The sequence below is a fragment of the Heliconius melpomene genome, chromosome 7, assembly GCF_056956725.1.
Source record: "Heliconius melpomene rosina isolate 202511_hmr_F chromosome 7, ASM5695672v1, whole genome shotgun sequence".
Lineage (NCBI taxonomy): Eukaryota > Metazoa > Arthropoda > Insecta > Lepidoptera > Nymphalidae > Heliconius > Heliconius melpomene.
In genome coordinates, this window is record NC_140395.1 from 3,859,139 (window position 1) to 3,881,594 (window position 22,456).

General features: G+C 33.0%; 1 long non-coding RNA gene across 1 annotated transcript; it reads left to right on the forward strand.

Annotated features, from left to right (window-relative positions):
- LOC146537387 (uncharacterized) lies at positions 1-1,187 on the forward strand. Its single transcript, XR_014878133.1, has 2 exons — positions 1-290; positions 365-1,187. It is a non-coding gene; the product is annotated as an uncharacterized LOC146537387 (long non-coding RNA).
- The last annotated feature ends 21,269 nt before the right edge of the window (positions 1,188-22,456 follow it).

Sequence of the window (22,456 nt, forward strand, 5' to 3'; positions counted from 1 at the left end):
AGAGACTAAAGTTTTTTTTTTAAATATCTTTACAACTCGTTATCTTTAAGCTATCGATGCACTAGTCTTTATGATATCGTTTCCGTGCATATGCTTATCGATAAATAAATTTATGACTTCTGTATTAAGAATATTTATGACTGTCATTATTCATAATGAATTAAAAGGACGTGTTTATGAAAAATATCTAATAATAAATTGAAATATATACTAGGGGCCAGTCCTGGCGACTTAAAATGAGCCTTAAAATAATTTTCAATTATTTTTTTCATTCAACGATATCCTATTTGGTACAGTTGGTTTTATTTTATTTATTTTTACAATTATTAAAATAAAAAAAAATATTAATTACTTTATTTTATAGCTTACAACTTGCCGTGCTTACAGCCACATGTTTGTGCCGCGCTTGTCACGTCTGTCCTGGGCACACTAGATGTCATTGGGATAAATGATGAAGAAAAGGAAAGATGATGTGAAGAAGAGGGTTCCGTACAAAAGTGGAGGTTTCGAGCTTTTTTGTGAAATTCATCCTCAGCTTAGCCAGAGCCCTTTCACGTGATACTTCACTTGAACTAATAACAAACGGCTTTAATTTTGCGCTCCTTTCAGATTTTTTTCTGAACTAGTACTACCTGTAGATGCTAGCTGCTAAATTTCATAATTCTAGGTCAACTGGAAGTACCCTATTAATTTTGATTCCTTTTATTGTGTCGAAATACGTACAATATGGTTTGAATTTCAACTTGATATCTCGAAGCGTTCTTGAGATAAAGGGTCTTGATAGACAGACAGACAGATAAAAGGACAACAGAGTGATCATATAATCACTCTGTTAGTCTTATATAAGAGTCTGCTACTCTTATATAAAAAAAAATATATATTTTTTACTCTTATATAAGAATAGTTTTTTCCTTAAAAAGGACGGAACCCTACAAAATAATCTTGCATAAACATAACAACGTTTTACAGGTACTTCCCATGTTTTCAAATATCCATTTATTAAAATAATTCTACAAAACTAAAACAGAGCTTAGCCATATCTCTTAAATCATCATATAATTATGTTACTCGAATGTTTTGATATGAAGTAAAAAGTTAGATCATCATCATCAAGGATCATCGAACCAAATTACGTTTTTGTTATTAATTCACTGTTTTTATTGTGGATTTCAACTCCAGAAGATAAAGTATCGAAAAATATCAGGCGACTCCAGACGGTACTTCCGATTTACCTAGACTTATCTAGCAGCATTATATAGGCAGCATTATCTAGCATCTTCATGTCACACAAGCTCAGGAAAAAATCTGAAAACTATACATCATTAAATCCTACAAAAAAAATAGCTTTATAAGGCGGCCAAATTTGGTATTAAAGCCTGAGGTATCAGAAAAATCTCTTCTTCATTTTTCACCAGAATGCTGTATACCATGCTACGGTGTTGCTGAAAATAAACTCTTACAATATAAAATATATTTTTTTTATCACATACATATCTCTTGAAAATCGCAGTCAGCACTTTAATATAAGCTTCTTTATGCGTGTTCTTAGAAAGATGTTTATCTTAAATAAATTAAATTGCTAATAATCGATAGCACCACACTGATAATTAATCTTAATTGAAATCTTATATAATTTCTTTTAAAGTAATTAATTACCTACAGATTTAAGATCATATATTGAAATTGTTTATCTTATAATTAATAAATATGTTTTTGATGCCAGCGCATGAGGCAATGCGTGCGATTTTAAAAGCGACCCTGTTCCCTGTGCCCTTTAGAGTTCGTTCGTAACATTAGGTTCCCTGGTTTCCCCTGCCTTCCCTTCAATATGCAATGAGGAGGATACAATGTAAAGCTAAAAACATATTTTTGACCTATAAGCATCCTATAAACATTAAAGATATATATTTTTTATTTAGAAAATAAAGATATAAATATAGATTTCTTAAATTGCGAACACAAGCTAAATATACATAGTTCCTGATGAAACTTAACACTATTTATATTTTTTCACGCTCAATGGGGCCAATATACCCAAAATATACCAAAAATTCAAGAGATTTCAGGTTTTCCTCATTATATCAATTATTTCGAATACTAACCAAGGTAACATTTGACAGTAATGCAATGCTTTAAAATAATTCAGTTTGTAGTTGCATTTTTCTAAAGTGTAGTATTAATATTCTGGTTTCCATACACCACCCAATGTTTGGAATATTCTGTGGTACTAGGTACTAGGGTGTTAAAATAAAAATACTTCATTGCTTTATATAATAAGAACAATTAAAATATAATAAAATTATTAAATTTCTTATTTGGTAGCTGTTCTAAGTATTATAAATATATATATATACATACATATATATTATACAAATAAACAATTTAATAAACATAATACAATTCATGTGTTTTTTGCAATAACTAAAGATTTTATGATATTTTTGATAAAATCTTAATATTTTGGAGATACGTAGAAATTGGACTTAAGTGCAGATAAACAAATATCTAAACTTTCAAGTAGCCGCGCGGTATTTTGTAATGCTAATGCTTCCGGGTAACCTAAAACACTAATTGTACATTTAAGAGAAATAATTATAGAGCTGTTCTTATTTAGGGTTCTGTACCTCAAATGAAATAATGGAACCCTTTTTTGTCTGTTTGTGAAGATTATTAGTTGATATCTAATCTAGCTTCAGGGATAGTCAGAGAAAACTCACCACCAAACGCTACGGGCCGTGAAACATGCATCTGTGCTGACGTTTCGCCGTCTCATCAATACAGCCAAGGCACCATTAACCCTGGTACCGGCAGCTACGCCTTTCCGCATAAATATTAGACATGGACACCATTTAAAGTTTTATTAGACTTAAAAAATAAGAAATAGAGTATAAGTGAGTAGAGTCTGGACACAATTTTCTATTAGGCTAGCTTGTTACCTGTCAAATAATACAATATCATAATTTTGTATAGATAACAGGTATCTTTGACGTCAGTCTTCGAAAAGAAAATATATGTAGATAAAGAATAATTACTGACTAACTCCTTTTATTAGATTTATTAAATATAGTTGTCTATCCTATACCTACTAATATTATAAAGCTGAAGTGTTGTTTGATTGGATGCGCAAATCTCAGGAACTCCTAGTTTGAATTGAAAACATATTTCTTTGTATTTTTTAATTAAATTATTTAATTTAAAATAATGCATATCTTGATACGCGTACTTCGATTCGAAGCCAAGGAATGAAGCAAATTGATTTCCTCGCTCTGGGACCGAAGTATCATTACACTAGGTTCCCTCTGCTGCTTGTTGCTGCTACCTGCTATTCGCGGGAACCAGTGTGAAGCTAAAAGGGAATTAGAAATGACGTTCACGTTAAATTGTCTTTCTCATAACATGTTTTTTTAGCTCTATTCTGTATCTTACAGAACAATCTTATGTTCTGTAGCAGGGTAGGCAGAGAGACCCTTTTCTTTAATTTCTCAACTGTATTCTACACATTCATATACAATACATCGTAAAGGAGACCCGGTGTTGAGACACCGTTTTCTGGAGATATGAAAATATATAATTCTTTCGATCGGGAATCGAATCCACAATCATCATGCTTACAGTGAGACGTTATGCTGCTGCATCACGACTACTTCATATTTATTTTAACAATTTATAAGAATAAAAAGAATTTGAACAAAATAAAATCTACTCACCGCTAGATGACGCCAGCTTCACCATTTTACGTATTTTATAATAGTAAAAAGAATATTGTTTTTTATAATAATAAAGACAATATTATGAAAAACGATCGTGTTAAACTGTATTTTTATTTTTTATACATTATAAGGTTATTTATTTAAATATCTTAGACTATAATAACATGTGCATGCATATTAAAAAAAACTCTACACCAACTGCTTCAATTGCTACAGAACGTGCTCAGAGCTATAAATTACATAAACCTTAGCCTATATTAGAGTGGTTCACTAGTAACCTTTGAAGAGTTCCATCACTCGGGTCTTCGCTCCATCAGATCAGCTTTCCAGCAGCAGCATATCATATTTTTGTAGTGCAGTACTTTCATTCAGATTATTTAAAATTATTCAATACAATTTTAATTGGATTTAAACTAATATTTATTGACTTTCTAAAAGAAATCTCATGTCGTTGATGAAACTTAATAATTTAACTTATCTTCACGCTGTATCCCTATCGGGGACCCAAACGCTACGTTCTTTACCTAGAGGGAACCTAGTAGTAAAACTCTCCGTTTTCCACTTTCTGCCGAATTCTGGACGCATTGCAGGTTGAATGGCAGAACTTAATGCCGCGCTTTGCCTCGACACCAGAGCGAAGAAATGGAAATACAAACGTTAATAAATATATCACTTCCTCGAGTGGAGAATTACAACGTAATATTAGAAAATAAATAATGGAATGTAATACATTAGTATTACAAAGAAGGGTGATTAAGATATTAAAGTATATACTTTAATATCTTAATCACACTAAGTTGCGAAACATCAGGAAATGCGTGAATATATTCATTCACCTTCAATGAAACGATTATAACCGATGTTTTGGTCGAATTATCATTTTTCTTTTATTTTTTCTAGATAAAGCAAAGACAACCCATTGTTAAATATTTTGTCCTCCTATCTTCATTTCGTAGTTTTGTCAACTGTATAGCGGAATTTAACACCGCACTTTAATAAAAATCAAAATATTCTTTATTCAACTAGGTTACAAGCACCTCTTTAGTAAACTAAAGTAATAATAATATTGTCTGAAAGCATTAATAAAATACGTAATTAATAAAAGATAAATAAAGATTTAATACTGTCATGACTGCGTCTGACTCTAATGGTCCTGAAACAATAAAGTAGAGGACGGAGTGTGTTGACACTAGTTTCCTTTTGCTTACCGGCTTATGCTGCTGGATAAAAGTCTTCACTCCTAAATTAAAATATGAACGTACCAACCCAAGTTATGAATATTTATAAAAAAATGAAGCTTTAAACGTAAACAAAGAAACGATTGCGATTCAAGACGGCGCTGTGTCACCGAGTGGAATAATATTTTAATCCAATCCGAGACAGATGTTTACGGGAATTTCATTATAGTACAAATAGTAGGGTAGGAGAGACTATTTATGAAATCATTTAGTAGAAATTATAATTTGCTTTTATATTTGACGAACATTTAAGCCTTTTTTTATTATTATTAAATTAATATTTGATATGGACATTTTTTTTAGTGATATTGTTTTCTTCTTTCTTATATTCTGTGATATAATTGTTGGATAGTTATCTTAAAAATGTTTAAGATGGAATTATCTGCTGCTGCTGATTTAACTGTTATACTACGAGTAAATGACTAAAATAAGAAAACTTAAATAAAAATAAAGTAGACTAATGTTGATACGATGGAGTATGATCATTGATTGTTTATATTTTTATCAAATAATGTAAGAAATACGTTTTTGTTAATAACCGACGATAAAAACAATGATTCACTATAAAAATGCATATTGAATAACATATTACATATGTAAATTATAATGTAAAAATTAAAATACCAATATTTTTAAAAATATGTCCTAAATTTTATCGGATCTAGATCAAATAATTTAGCCGTTGATAATATCTTTTATGTTTTGGTAAATATTAGCATATTAATGAGGGTTCTCGTAGGAAAAATTTAAACGCGCCTACAAGATAAACGAATGATGCACGATAACATATACAATATGTAAGGCATAGAAATATACCAAAAAACATACTTTTCCAAATGGCGGCCTTAAATTAGATAATAAATAAGTTTTTTAGGTATAAAATAATAATTATTATTAATGTGGATAAAGTAAAGAGTTGAACCAACCAGTACTATTTTTCAGAATAGACTATTAGAACATAGTGATAAATGTATAAATGGGTCCTCTCTGTATTCACCAGAATAAACAAAAAGAGTGGGGATCGAACCCACAATCCGTCGCTATAATAGTCACGCGCTTTGCTTGTTCTTGCGCCATGACTGGCCTCAAGTATATAATATTTTAAAGTACTATTAATGCACTTAAAATTATACTAAAATATAATTCATAGTCCTGTTTACCCTACTCTAAGATCTACTTCTGTTTTGAAAGGGAGTGGATTATAATCGTTTTAATTCTATGAATGAATCTATAAGAATATATAAATAAGACATTACGGACAGACAATTAATAGAATCTAAAAAACTATTTGAAAATATTATCACAAAATTAAACCATTGTGGCTCGAGGGCACAAGCGTGTCGTGTGAGTGAGCGCGGTGTTGAGTTCCGCGACCCAACACGCAAAGCATCAAGTGTTTCAATTAAAACACATAATCAGCATGAAGCTATGAAGTAAAATGTCTAAATATTTAGTTTTACTTATAAATACCTGCAATTTCTTCTTTATTAAGGTATTCTTTTATCTAGACTATGCGTATTCAAGATAATATATTTATAGTCCAAGAACCCAGGGCCCTCAGATCTACGTCATTTTAGTATAACATATTAATATACGAGATAAAACATTACGATGAAATACGAGCATTTCTACTTCGCACGTAAGCTGCATTTTTAGGTGTCGCTACCTCTAAAAGGGCCACATTTTCAAGTTACTAATTACGCATACTGTCTTAACTACATATTATACTAATAATCCTCAAAATTTCAGCTTTACGAAAATGATGTAGGTCTGGTTGCCCTGGGATCTCAGTCTATCTAGATCAAGATTAAAAATTATGTATAGACCTAACTTATTATTACCACTTAATTTCACATGTTGAGTACATGCAATGTTTGAAAAGTGAACTTTGGCTGTCCAAAAAGTGGAGAAACGGAATGTTATCTTTGCCTCTTCTATTATATGCGTGATGCTAAAAAAATAAAGAATAGAGTGAAAAATACTTTTTCCCTGCCCATATCCAATTTTCTGTACTGAAAAATATATTTTCCTACGAACAAGTGCATTTTTTTGGGAAAAAAAGGCATCGTCATCGGTACCCGTATTTACAAACACACATTATTTATATTCGCTCCACAATCGTTCTTTACGCTAAATGGAATTTAAAAGCTTTAACAATTCTCGATGCTTTTTGTACGACATTATGCGGAGTAAGACAGTATAATAAAAAAATCATATTATAAAAAACAGCAACATTATTCTATTCAATAAGGTCTTTAATTTTCGTGATTTTTACAAATACAATAAAATAGAATTCTTGTTTTTACATATAAAATAGGTAAAAAATCTATTATTGGGTATATTTTTCAATGTAATACAACCTAAAACAATATTTTTTAATTTTCTATCTGTTTGCCGGTTTGTCTGTATGTTTGTGCATTCTAATTTCATAAACGCATACAATATACTATTGTAATATTGTATCTCTCTTTCTGTCTCTTTCTCTCTCTCTCTCTCTATTAAAATTTGTGAATAAAAAAATATAACAAAAAATTCCATTTTCTGTTTTTTTAAACATAATTATATAGAAATATATTTAGAAGCTATTTTGCTACTAAAAGTTGAGTTTATTAAGTTGAAAACGCTTATCTCAGGTAGTCAGGTACTATTGTTTCGAAAATACTTTTTTCTGTTGGATAATCCATTTATAGAGGAAGGTTTCATTAACGTGATATGATAAATATAGTGAATTTAGCCAACATTTTTTTTTCAAATTCTTAAGAATAATATAGATTAAAGATTTCTTCGTTGTTTTTTAACTTTCTTCTTTTTCTTATAATATTGAATAAAACCGTCCAGTGTTCCGACGTCCCTCCGCAATTAGAGCGTGACTGCGTTTGGGGATAGGTTCCGTACAACGATAGGAGATTTAAACTTATTTTTAGTGTCATAATGCGATTATGATATAACTTTTGTTTAAAATATAGATAGATTTTACGGACGACGAAGTGAAAACTGTGACTGGTGGAGTTCGATTTCCACTTGTAGAAATTTTGTTTGTTAAAAAAGATCGATAAAATAAAAATTACGAAGTCATCTAGGATTCATATTTCAAACAAACATTTATACAAATTTCTACATATACAGTACAGTTACCCTGGTTTATTGTATGTTCTAACATACTTTTTACGCATATAGTAGAGTAGGAGAGAGCCCAGTGTCAAGACACTCCGTACTTCACTTTTTGAGGTGTGTACCTATGTAACTTAACGACAGGTATTTCAAGTCAGTGCACATACCTACCGTACACACATATATAAAAGTGGTTCACTAATCTTTATATCTATATAAAAAGATCAGACCAACTAAATTATCTTCAATTAAAAATTAAAACTAATATTATCTTCTTTTTATATTTTAAGATAATCAAATATTAATTATTAAAACTATCTCGACGTCGGATCTTTTTTTAAGAAATTCATTATTTTCATCAGATTAGATGTCAATGATTGCTTTGGAATAACAACTTTTTAAATTTACAGTTCATTAAAAGTGTAGTGATAAATCACATTATAGTGACTGAACAAGACAATATTACGACGGAATGATTTTATCTATTAAAAAATAGATAAATATCAATAAATATTTAGATAAATAGTAAGTACGTAGCGGCCCATTAGTTCGTATATATCTAAAAGTCTTTCGTTACTGAGTGACTGACAGACCACGCACAGACAGAGTAGCTCGTTCCTACTCAAGTGCTAACGCTGTGAAGATCAATCCAGGTCAATAGTAGTTTTAGCACTACACAAAAACATACTGGTATCACTGAGCACTAAAAGAGGAATTCCCATCCCTATTAAAACATAGGTTGAAAGTTTATAAATTTTGAAAAATTTAATATTTTCATTTCCTAGCTTCGGTAACGAGGCTAGTCGTTGAGAGACTGGTTGTGGATTCGATACCCACTCAAGAAAATTAAATATTTATTTAAATGTATATTTTCATTTCGATATCGAAAATTCCGTCACTGAACATACAATGTCTCATAAATTGGGCGGTGCGTGGGGAACGGAGTATCTGAACACTGGGTTCCTTCTACCTATTCTGTTATATGCAGAACACAGAGGGAACCTTAAAAATAATAAATAAATAAATATATACGTACTCGTATGTATATAGTCGTAAAGTAAGCTCTGTATGGCCAGGTTTATAGGTAATTATGGAAATTATAGTCGACATCTCGTTGCTCTCGCGTCGTGGGATGCTGTAAAGGGTGATCTCACTGCAAATAAGAAGATTTGGGTATAAGACACTTGTAAGGGAATGGTATGTGAGTATTTCTCGTGAAAAATGAATTGGAGGGTGTTTGTTTGTAAACGCGATGGTTATAGGTTCGATATTCACTCGGAAAATCTAGCAATGCTGTTTAACCCCATCTCTTCTTAATTATTATACTATAAACCTGATGGTCACGATTACACTTCCAGGATTGCCAAAAAATACTTTTATCCTCCCATAAGCAGTTATAATTTCAAAAACCATTGTTTCCCCCAATTTTTTATTTTCTAATAAATTCTAAAAAAAGAAATCTTGAATATTACCTAAAACTCAATACGCAATGTCTATGTTTAGTACAGCGTGAAGCTGATTTTAACTACCAATAGAGCCAATCAACTATGATTTATAAATCTGTGAGAAATAAATGTCTTTTCATATTATTTTATACAAAAAAGGGAACATATTCTTATTAACTAAAACCATATTTATACAAATATAATATTTGTTAGAAAATAAAAGAAAAATGTCTAGTGGCCAATACTCACCAATACTAGACGACAGTATAAAAAACCACAATCGTAAAAACAGCGCTCTCTCACTTTGTGTCACCTATCGATACATTGGAAATTGTTGCAATTTATGAGAGACAGCGATTTTATTATGTTTTTTTTTATTTCATACAGCTTTCAAATGTCTGCTATATTAAGACATCAGATTCAGTTTTGGTTGGCGGAGTTTAACGTCGAGCTGCCTCTAAGTATATGCATTTCTAAAAATGATCGCAATCATCACTAAACAGTGGGGTACCTTGCAGCACTGTAAAGACATTTTCTCTCGATATAATCGTTGAAAAGAATTATCAGACTAAGATTATAAAAATCTTTGTAAATATCTATCTGTAAACATATATATTTGAAGATGTTAAAGGCAGTCGCAATAATTATTTATATAAACTCAATAAACAATTTTAGTTCAAATTTTAATAAATAAATATCATAAAATAAACAAAAAATAATTTTATTCATGTGCCTTGGACCAAACATAGATGGCCCCTCTAAGTTAACATTTTACGATAGAATTAAGGTGACACAAACATTGGGTTGTTTTTCGAATCTGTAATTGAATACTAGGTTTCATCATTCCGCTAGGATTACTAGGATCTTCTTGATCTTCTGATATTATTGAGAATGGAATAGATATAGTTATTATTTATACTACCATAATATATTCTAAAATATCGTATTACTTTCAATACATCGCTAGAAGCTGTATTTATTAGCTTTACATTGTATGTCTCACTCTTACTCTCTCTCTCCCTCAGCGGGTTAGACAAGGGAACCTAAAGTCCCCACACATTGCACAAACTTCAAGCCGCCACTAAACAAGCAATGTCTTCAGAATTCTGCAGAAAGTGGGAAATGGAAATGTCTTAACAGCCAGGATTAATGCCAGGAAGAAGAAGAAGGAAATGTCTTAACACTAGGTTCTCAGGTTACCTCTATTGACCCTGCTACTTGCGGAATACGGAGAGAAGTTAAAAAATATATAAATACTAACTCTGGCTACTCCGTTATAGGGATATAGCGTAAAACTAAAAAAAATTATAATAATCATTATAAATATTATATTAGTGGGGAAAGGAGTGTCTTAACACTAGGTTCCCTCTGCCTACGCTGCTGTGAGTGGTTTTATAACCATTTTTTTCGATGGGAAACGAACTGGCATCGTATCTACCTTGAGACACAGTTCCACTGTACCAAGACGTTGTTTATGTGAAATTTTGTATATTTTCATACATTATAATATAAAGTATGGCCCGAGTTGTAATTTGGCGGAGTTATAGTTGACTTCGGTAATAAAATGGGTATCGAACCCGCACCCGGGGGCATCATGCGACGTATGTAATTTACGTCCGTCTGTCACTCACATATTAGCTGGTAGGGGTGGCGATTGAGGGAAATTGTTTTTTTTTTCTTTTTTACATGAGTATGATTTTTTGTGTTTTGTGAGAAAATGTAATGATCAGAGCGCCCTGGAACTGCTTCTGACTGTAAACACGACGGTTGTGGATTTGATTTTTATTCAGATTAATGATTTAGTTTTTCAACCAGCAATTTGCCAGCAATTTTTAAAATATAAATATTAGAGTAGACAGTGGAAACTTAGTGTTGAAACACTAAAATCCCCGCACTATCACCCAATTTTAGAGAACTATTAAGACGTGGAATCCAACAACACAATTAATCTTGTTAGCAGAGTGAGGAATGGAAATAATTTATCCTATCGAGAAAGGATCGAACCTACAACCACCGTCGCCTTCAAAATAATATTGTAATATTATTTTCATGCCCTCGCACAACCCTGACCGATGTTTACGTTTCACCTTACCTCTTCCTTTATTTATCAGAATTCAGCATCTACATTCAGAATACGTAACTACACCGCGTCGCTCTCCGCAAATATTGCGAGTCAAATATTTAGGAAAAATTAATGGATTTCACTTGAATTGAAGTAATTTATCGGTGGGTAGCGAGTTGAAATTCAATATAAATCTATTATAATATGTGACGCAGTGGCACAAGCGTGTATTAAGCGATTATAAATGTGATGATCGGTGGTTCATTCCCCATTCGTAGAAAATTATTTTCATTTCCCCGGTAGACAAAGCTTTTCACGCTTTTCCACAAATGTCCACCACCACCTTGCCATGCTAACGCATTTATCGGCCTGAAAATTTTTTACGATAGCTTATTTAATTAAAATATTGTGCTTAATATAAAACACATCAAAAATTATAAAAATAAAATAAATCTCCCATAGTAAATTCGAACCTAGAACCGTTCTATTCAATCAAACTTAGCTTAGCATCAAGAAAAATACCGAAAAACCATATAAATGCTATAATATAATAAAATAAACTAACAATTTCACTCTGCCCGTACGTAACTCGAGTAATACTCGTGGGGGCCGTAAAGACCCCCTAAGACCCTTTAGGAGTATCTAGAATTTAGTTTGTGGTATGTGAATCAGTGGGTATCTAATATCGTGGATCACAGCTTCAAATCTACGACGAAGAATATGTAAATATTAGATTTTGTAAAAAGATGCCATCTAAACTAATTCTGTATAACTTTGTAAACGACCCACTTTCTCTAAATACTTTCTCTTTAAAATTAACTAAATTAAGCTCAAATATCTTTTGCAGTTTAGTAGGAACTTCCTTTCACGCGCCACGCAACTGTAGAATGATATACTTCCTGCGGCAGTATTTCCAGGCCAATAGAACATAGGTCCCTTTAAAAAACGCGTCTATCTCCACCTTAAAGGCCGGCACCGCACCTATAGCAACTCTGGTCTCACATGGGGTCGTGGGCGGCAGTGATCACTCAACATCAGGCAAAAGTGCACCGTTGTGTTCCGTGCCACTCAACACGCAATACCTACAGAATTGATGGAAAGTTGAGAACGAAGTGTCTTAGCACTAGGTTCCCTCTGTCTAACACGCTGTGTGCGGGATACAGTGATGAAGCTGATTTGATTAGATTTTTTTGTTATTAGGTTATTTTATAATTATTATTTCAAATATTTTTTATAAATTATAATACAAAAATAATTAACTTTTAATTATAGAAAATTTTACATATGGGTCTCGAACCCAGGACTATATAGGGTACAATTTTTAATGTCTTCCCTAACATATCGTGTCTAACACCAATAAAACAAATTTAAGTGGTAACGGTGGGTGAATAAAAGAGCAAGTTTTGGGTTAAACAGTTTATTATATGTTTAGTATCGCCGTACTTCAAATACAACGTACTATAAAATGCAATAAAAGTAGACATGTGGGAATTTTATATAAGAAAGAGTGTTCCGTCTACAATTTAAAGAAAAATAAAAAAATATTTGCCCTATTCCATACGGAAAGGAGAGGGGAATGATATATTTTCATTTTCTAGCTCTGGTAACAGGCGCGCGCAAGCAATGCGCGACGTTAAAATCCGCAACACAGCTTTATAATAGCGTGCAGCTAAAAATCAATTTGTTATCTTAATCCATTTACCATATTTTCCGGGTAGTGTTAAAACACTTTATTCCCCACTCACTTTCCGTTGACTTTTTTAGACGTCGTGTTTTGAGTGACGTAACCCAAAGCTGCGCTTTGCCTTGTTACCAAAACATAATGTTTTAATCATGCATTTTAAATTATTCTTAAACTTTTATTTAAAAGATATCATATTAAAATTATACAGAAAAAATGCGATGATAATTTCGCCTTTAAAATGGGTATTAAGTAGAGAACGGAGAGTCCTGTCACTAAGTTCCCTCTGCCTGCCCTACTACATGCGGGATTCAGCATGCTACTAATTTGAAAATAAATATTCCTACACTTTACGGATCTCTAAACAAAACGAGCATCACTCTAGGAAATTGAGCGTAAGGTAGCAACATTACAGCGCAATAAAAATCGCAATATAATATATAAAACATGCTATATAAAATATTTGGTGCTGTCGTGGTGCAGTGGGAGTCTCAAGTATATACGCTTTGGTAGTGGGTTCGATTTCTTATTGGAGCAATGAAAATATATTATTCCCCCGCTTGAAGCCAGTCGTCGCGCAGGGACACCAACTATCATCACTATAAGTTACGGGCTTGATTACCATTCGAGGACATGAAACATTTAATATTTTAATTTTCCTCTCTCTAAATATATTTGTAGTTGATTTCATACGAAATTATACTTCCCGTTGGACTAATATCATAAAATTGATGCGGAACCCTTGGCTGTTGAGTCCAATTTTGACCTTGAACGATTTTTGTATTAAAAAAGGTGCAAACACAAATATTTTTTTTTACAAAGAAGACTCTTGACACTGACATCTAAGAAGTCTGTCATCTATGTCAGTTAAAATAATATTTTTGTCATGTGTACATTTTTTTATATTTGTTTATTATGGGAGTAGGGCGTAAAAGGTAAATCTCTCTATTCTACGGAAATGCCTTAATAGGTATCAAGTGTATTAACATTAGGTTCCCAGGTTCCCCTGCTATGTGTAGCATATTGCATGAAACTAATAATTAATAATATTGTAAGTTACCGATCAAAAAAAGAGTAACCCATTTTGGCGAAGGGTATAAAGAGTTTATGACGACTTTATCAAAAATTTTTATTTTTTATTTTCCTAGGTTGGTTATATAAAATGCGACGCTTAGCTCCGCTCGTAATAAGCAATATCTTAAAAAGGAAAAATAAATTGCTCATATCATCGAGTTTGTTCTGTCTATTTTGTAGATATTATTGTATTTACCATTTTTTACCGTTTTAGCCATAACAAAAAATCTGACAAAGAGACCCAATCACCAGTGCTGAAGATCTTTAAAGATATAATGCTGAAGGAGAAAACGTAAGAGCTTTAGTTTTTTAAGGAATCACATAATCATTTTTATGTCAAAGTACGTGCCATAAACATTTAAGTCAGTCTTCGAGCGACTGACGACCGGACAGAATATGGGATCGATTCAAACTTAAGGAAATAAAATACATAAGCGTTGAGTTCCTCTACTCAGCACGCAATTCCTCGACAATTCGTCGGAATAAGAACTCTGTCATATGCGTAATGCAGCGAGAAACTGAAAAAACTAAAACTGTGTGCGTGTAAAACGTTGGATATTTCATATCCAAACGACCCTGGTAAATTATATAATTATAAAAGAATATTTTTATTATGATGATTCAAAATATTTAATTCATATTTTGTTATTTGTTATTTAGAATTTACAATGTATAAATTTCAGTGATCCAGAAAAAGTAACTCTATTAAGGGACAAAAAGAAAGAGAAGCGGAGAAAATCATATTCTGAATCGCGTTCCAAATCAGATCAAGTAAATATAATTTTTATAATTAATTTTAGGAAACCCGACGGTTCGCTGTTTGTAGTAATCCGTGGTCAGTCTTCCCGTGACCATGGACGATTGTATAGTGTTCGAAAATGTTTCTATATCATCAGATGACGCAAGTGCGGCTGTAAAGGTGACAGTTATGGGTTCGATGCCCACTCTGGGGGCTAAAATATTTAATATTTTAATTTCTTTGCTCTGGTACCGAGGCAAAATCCGGCGTCGAGTCCACCACTCAAAACGTAATGCCTTGAGAATGCGACAGAAAGTGTGTGTAGTAACGGAGTGTCTTAACAATATGTTTTATCTGCTATGTGCGGGAGCGTGACACTAATAAAAATAATAAAAAAAATAAATGGCTTTTTAATTAGCGAAATTAAACGCCGCACCTCGTCTCGCTAGAGCGGGAAATTAAAAATAGTTTAACCTTTCAGTACATTCATGGGATAAATGTCTACTACACATGAGATTTATACACACTTGCCTTACTTAGTTAGCTATCTTTATATATAATTTTAAAAATATCCATAGTAACTGTATAGAGGGTGAACCGCATCCTGTCTGCATTCGAATCTATCTGTGTGCACTTAGTTGAGTGCGTTTCAGAAAAGATTTCTCAAGTTTTGCTTAAGCATATGTAGGAATATGCGAGTTTTACTATATTTCAAGATATTGAACGTCTGGATGAATCTATTTTATTTTTAGATTCACGCTGTATCCCGCACATTAAGATAATTCCGCTCCCCCACTTTCTGCTGTATTCTGGATGCATAGCGTGTTGAGAAGCAGAACTTAACGCCGCGCTTTGCCTCGTTATCAGTGCAAAAAAAAATTAAAATATCAAGTATTTCATTTCATCGAATATAACCGAATCCACGACCGTCACGTTTACAATCGCATTTAACCATCTTAATTCCTCATTTAGCAGGGTAGGCAGAGACTGCGTAGTGTCGAGACACTTAATTCGCCACTTCCTCCTCGAATTCAAAATATAATATATAGTGTTTTTATTCTTTCACTTTGCATCACGAAATTACCACGATGGCTGAGGGAACCTAATGTAAAATCACTCCGTTGCCCGCTTTCCGTATAATTTTAAAGATATTGCGTGGGGAGTAGCAAAACTCAACACCGTGCTTTATCTTGATACCAGAGATGCTTTAAGACTTTCAAACTGGACTAACTTATTTTATAGAAATCCTACGATTCGAGTAGTACGGACGTGTACAGAGCGAGACCAACTAAGATTACTGTACAGGATATACAGGAGGACAGAAATGAAGGGTTGGATAGAAATATAGGGAAAGTTAGTGTTTTAAAAATATGATATGTGTAAGTTAAGCTAAGTTCGGCGTTAAGTTACGCCACTCAACACGTAATGTCTCTTGGGTTGAACATGGAGAAAGGAATGTCTTAATATTAGCTCCTTACAATTTTTTAGATAATAGATGAATCATTTTCATTTCCTAGCTCTGGTAACACGGGGCGTTAAGTTCCGCTTCTCAACGCGTAATGTCTTAAAAATTGGGCAAACAGTGGGAACGGAGCATCTTAACACCAGGTTGTACTTATCCTGCTTTAGTCGGGATATAATGTGAAGCTAAAAGAAAGTAAGAGTGATCCATAAATCCATTCATCATATTTATGCTTTTATGAAATCATTACATGTTAGGCATTGGATGTGAACTCACAAGAAATATTTATTAGAGATAAAAAAACTGCTTTAGTTATCTGAAAACATGTAAAAGATTGGCCGTAGTAGGATTTGAACCTGTGCCTATTTGAAACCGTCTGATCTCTCTGACCACTAAGCCGCTGACGCTTACAACTGATTTATAAGCTACGGGCGCGTGTTCGAGTCCCGCCTCGTTCAATATTTGTACCTTATCTAAAAATTGTTTTGTTATCCATAATATAGAATAGTACTTTATATAGTTAAAAATGCCCTCGACTTATCTTAATTTATTAATTTTAATTTGTTTTTGTTTATTTATTATTAATATTTTTTAAAAAATCTTTATACTTTCAGCCCTATCAAAATGAGAAGAGGGAAAGCTGGTGGCTTTGGGTATGTATGTTGTGTGTATATATATTTTTTTCAAATTCACACTCTATTACTTAGCAGGGCAGCAGACGCAACAACTAGTGTCAAGACATTCCGTTCCCCACTTCTCTCCGCCCAAACTTCAAACTTCAAAAAGAAATTGTCTAAATTTGAGCAAAAATAAGATATTAATTATTTCCTTGCTGTTATAGCAAGACAGAACGCGGCGTTGAGCTTCCGCCGCTCAATGTCTCGAAAATTAGGTCACATTCCCTCTGCCATTCAACTTATACTCTAGTACAATCTTAATAGATTTTCATGAATCTGTGAATTATGCAAATGACAGGGAGAGAGTCCAAAGAAAAAGAAAGCTGATGACACTTGCTCGTGTGTGTCGTGCGCGTGAGTTTTTTTTCTATTACATATTTTTTTTATATTATTCTATTAAAAGATTTTGTATATAGAATATATATATTTGAATGTATCGGGAATCGAACCCGCGCTTCTTGGGAGCCATGCAAACGCTCTACCGCGCTCTAACGCCACTACACTGAACACTAAATGTGCTTGTAATGGCCTCGTTGAATAACGAATATTTTGATTTTCTTTTCGATAGTAAAAGGTCAAAGCGGAAAAGGTATGCAACAAGAAAAAGCAATAGTGTAAACAGCACTAAAATTGATTAAGCTATTTCTGATATTAACGTACATAAACGGACAGACAAACAAACAAACAGACAAATATTTAAAAATATTGTTTTGGGTTCTATTACATTGATACTTCCCCGTAATAATAGATTTTCTCATATATCTTCATCTATATACAGACAGAGTTTATCTATAATTTTATTATATGTATAGATTATATATATATTTTATTTCTTACGTTTCAGGTTAAAGAAGATAATAACGTCCGAATACACATGCATCATTTGTCTTCTCCTTCTATTCTCTATTTCGGTTGTGGTGATATATATTATGGTATTCAAGATACCAGACACTAGTTGCTATGAGCAGAATGTCAAGATAAAGGAGAAGAGACAGCTCACGAACAGCTATGGATATCCAGTGTATACTGAAAGGTAATAAATTTTCAAAATATTACCTAAAATAATTTTAGCGTAACGGTATTTCACCTCGTTCTCTTCTCTCTTCTTCTCGTCCGAAGATATTGTTCTTTTGTTATGATTAAAATATTTGTTTTTTATTGCAGAAATAAATGGGACAGTGGAGTAGCAAGTAGTATGCATTACAAGGATTTACCATCAGGTAATTAAATTAGACATAATAATTGGGTCAGGAGTGAAGGTTGAAGACAAGTTATTTTGTGATAATATACCTATAATTTATGTCAATTTTTAGATATTTTTCCTAATTATTTGATTCACTTCATCTTGATATCTCTACTTGTTATCAAGAAATAAGGTCTGGAGGAACGAACACACCAACGGCAAAATTATCTTATACGAGTTCCGTTTTTTTTTTATTACGGAACCCTAAAAACTATATACAGTACAATAACAGCACTTAAATAAAAGCTTGAAGCATATTATTTTCTTTTCAGAATACGTAGGCGATGCAGTAAAAAGATCGGTAAGTGATAAGTTGCATATTACTATATTTTTAGCTGCATGCTGCAGCCCGCATGTAGCAGGCACCTAGTGTTCAAACTCTATTTCCATAATGACACTTCTTTCCCGCACTCCCCACTGAATTATTTAGGCTGTACGTACATACGTGGCGAAACCGAACGTCGGCCTTTGCTTCTTTACCAGAATTAATATTTCACTTCCTCGAGTGAGAATTGAACCTACTATCTGTCGCGTTAAGAGTCACACGCCCCTACGCCTTTTCTGATCTTCCTTTCCACGTCCAGAAAAGAAAAGTACATTTTTATAAGCCATATTTATATAAATTAGAATGCACTAGAGTTTGAATTTGTACCTCTTGGACGATTTCCAAGAGGCACGGGCTCAAATCCCGCACTGGTCTATTCTTTATATGTTTGTAAAATGGTATCTTTTAATTTAAATTATCCGCAGCTCGCTACGAATGTAGGACACTCTGTATAATGCTTTTGGCATTGAATGTAATTCAATGCCATTTTATTTACTTATTTTATTTACTGTTGTAGCCGCGTGTTAAAGTTAGTAAAATATAAAGAAATCTTAATAGAGACTTAGAGGCATTGGTTGCTTCCTAGCACAGTCTGATATCGTCCGGACGTAGTGGGTTCGGTTCTTACTCGAGGAACTGAAATATTTAATATCATTTCTTCGCGCTTGTGACTAGACGAAGCGTGGCGTTGAGCTCCGCCAGTCAACAGATCTCAACACGTCTCGAAAATTTGGCTTTGCTTGGGGAACCGACTATTATTAGCTTCCCTTTTAAGTTAAAGAAAAGAAAATCTCTTAGGAAACAAAAATGGTAATAAATTTTCGAATTCAAAACCCCTTTTGGGACGACATTTTTCTTTCAAACAAAGTAGTTACTTCTCATTATGTTCAATTTAGAGGATGTAACTTTATTGTCGGTCACCATATACCTTTGTCTTATTTGTTGACTTATTGTTTATAGGTAGAGATTGTTTTTCACGGTGTATCACGCATTTAGCGGGAAAGCAGAGTGTCTAGTCACTCCGTTTTCGATTTTCAAGACACTTTTGCTGATAGGCGGAAAGGCGGAGAGGCTATGTCAGTCAGTGCTGGGAAATGAAAATATTTTTTCCATTGATTCTATTTTATACTGAAAACCATGACGAGGCCAAGAACCCACTACCCCTTTCCCGCAAGTCGGCTAAATAATAGTACCTACATCTAGATATCTAATACGCAGCAATATGAATATTTTTTTTCAGACAGACCGAGCTACAGAGTATAAATTTTAGTTGCCTTTTTTTCTCATCACAAGCGGGCCTTTGTTCACTGATGTATTAGTCGGGGTAGAATTTTGAAGTTTTTAATTTTTTTTTTTATTTTTTTGCTTTTTGTTTGTTGTTATTATTGTTTGTGGGGTTTTTTTTGTAATTATATACATACATACGTATATCAATTTATGTATAGATGTGTAGAGGTAAGTGCGTTTCGTTTTTAATTTAACAATCGGTTACACCAATGGGCAAAGCGAGAAAGTGAAAAGGTTGTGGATTCGATTCCCATGTAATATATAATTGGGGGAATAAATTTATTTTAACCTTTCGATACATCTACTGATGAAAAAACCTGCTTGCTATCTTCACACTGAGATCGTCGTGGAGCAGAGGCACACGCTACGATTATGGATTCGATTCCCAGTCAGGGGTATTTATATTTTCATTTTCTCGCTCTAGTAATAAGTTCCGCCACTCAACACGCAATGCACGCGGAATTCAGCGTAATGGAAAAAAGTGGAGAATAGAAGTTTCCTAGTGGAAAACACAAGGTTCCCAGGTTCCCTACCTTACTTCTGCTTATCTGCTATATACGTGGGATACAACGTGAAGCTATACGAGTATTCACAAAGTATTCCACTCTCCGGTCCCCTCGAACCGCCCAAACTCTCAACAATGCGTTTTGAATGAAGCGCTGAACGAGGGTATGAAAATGACAGGGGCAAGGTCACGTTCGCAATTAGATACTATATCATAATTATAATTTAAATATAGCTTTTGAAATATTTTTTTAATAATTTTGAACTCGCGATCATTGCAGTAAGATTACATACCCAGGAGAGAATAGAACCTTAGACTACCGTCATAGACAAATAAACTATTTGGTAAAATTTAAAATACAGTTCTAAGGGTAGCTTCGCGTTATAAATATTAATATATTGTTCCAATGGGGTTACAAGAATCAATTGAAATGTATACGCTTTTATACAGGATGTGTGAATTTCTGTTATTATAATTTATATATTTTTATTTTATAAGCTGTTTCACGCATATAACAGAGATAGAAAACCTACTGTTTAAATACTCCGTTGCCCTTTAAGAGACTTCAACCGCGCGCTCCTTAGTGAAGATTGAATTTACAATCGTCGCAATTCAGTCACGTGTTGTCCTATTGCACTACGACGGTGTTTTGAATTAGAATTTTTTATATTAGTCAAATATCTTCTTTCTCTCAGACTCAACACTTATGCAGAATTTAAAGAAATATATCATTGTGTGTTGGATATGAGAAGGCAACGCCGCGATATGTAATCTAAGAAATTAATATAACACAAGAAATTTTTATTACAAGTGTAGTGATAGACAGATACTGTCCCTCTCAAATAATAAATTAGAACACCCTATATACCCTATAGAACAGTAACAAATCATACTAAGTCTTAGCTTGTAAACTCACCCGACTTTGCGTGATTTGTTGTATGAAGGAACTCCTTTTTTAGAGTTCCCTTGAGTGTTACGACATTGGCTGCCACGCTAGTACTGAATATTTGGTTTTTCTTGTGTATATAATTATGTATATAGAACTCTTAAATTATTAAGTGATTGACAGACAGACGAAACTACTGGACTTGAAAAGTACAAATTTGATATGTAAGTAGGTTAGGAAGTGTTGGGAAGATAAGAAATGATTGCTCGAAATTCTTACAAGAACGGAAAGAAACGGGTTTATTTCTATTTTTCCAGAATAATTGCGAATGACGATTTGTTATAAATTATAAAATCAAAATCAGCTTCATGCTATATCCCGCACACAGCAGGGTAGGCAGAGGGAACCTAGTGGAAAGACACTCCGTTCCCCACTTTCTGCCGAATTCTGGAGGCATTGTGTGTTGATGGGCAGAACTCAACGCCGCGCTTTGCCTCGACACCAGAGCGAAGAATATAAATTATAAAGGATCATTTTTCTTTATTTTTATGCACGGAACATGTATAATAATATAATAATGTCATATATTGATATCGGTTTTTCTCCCGCAAGTCTCACTAAACTCTCACTTAGCCACTGTACGTTTTTCAATACGATGGAGTTAGGATTGTGTTCCTATTGTCGTGTGCGGCGTTATCGCTTTTATAGTATTTGTGTGCGTCATTCTTAATAAATTAGATAATTTTGTTATTTATTTTGTTTGAAAAAAACACTTTTTAATTTTTGTTTCTCGTTTGTTTTAATTATATTATGGTTTTATAGAGTAGTTAAAAGTGTGGTTTGATTTAAAGTGGTGATGACAAAAACTCTCTGTATAATGGAAATATCAACATATGTAGCAATTTTATAAGTCATCTTATCTTTTGTTTTGACTACTTTTACAATTGCTTAAATAAAAGTTTAACATCATAAGTTAACAATATTAGGGTTAATATAACAGTAGCTCGAATC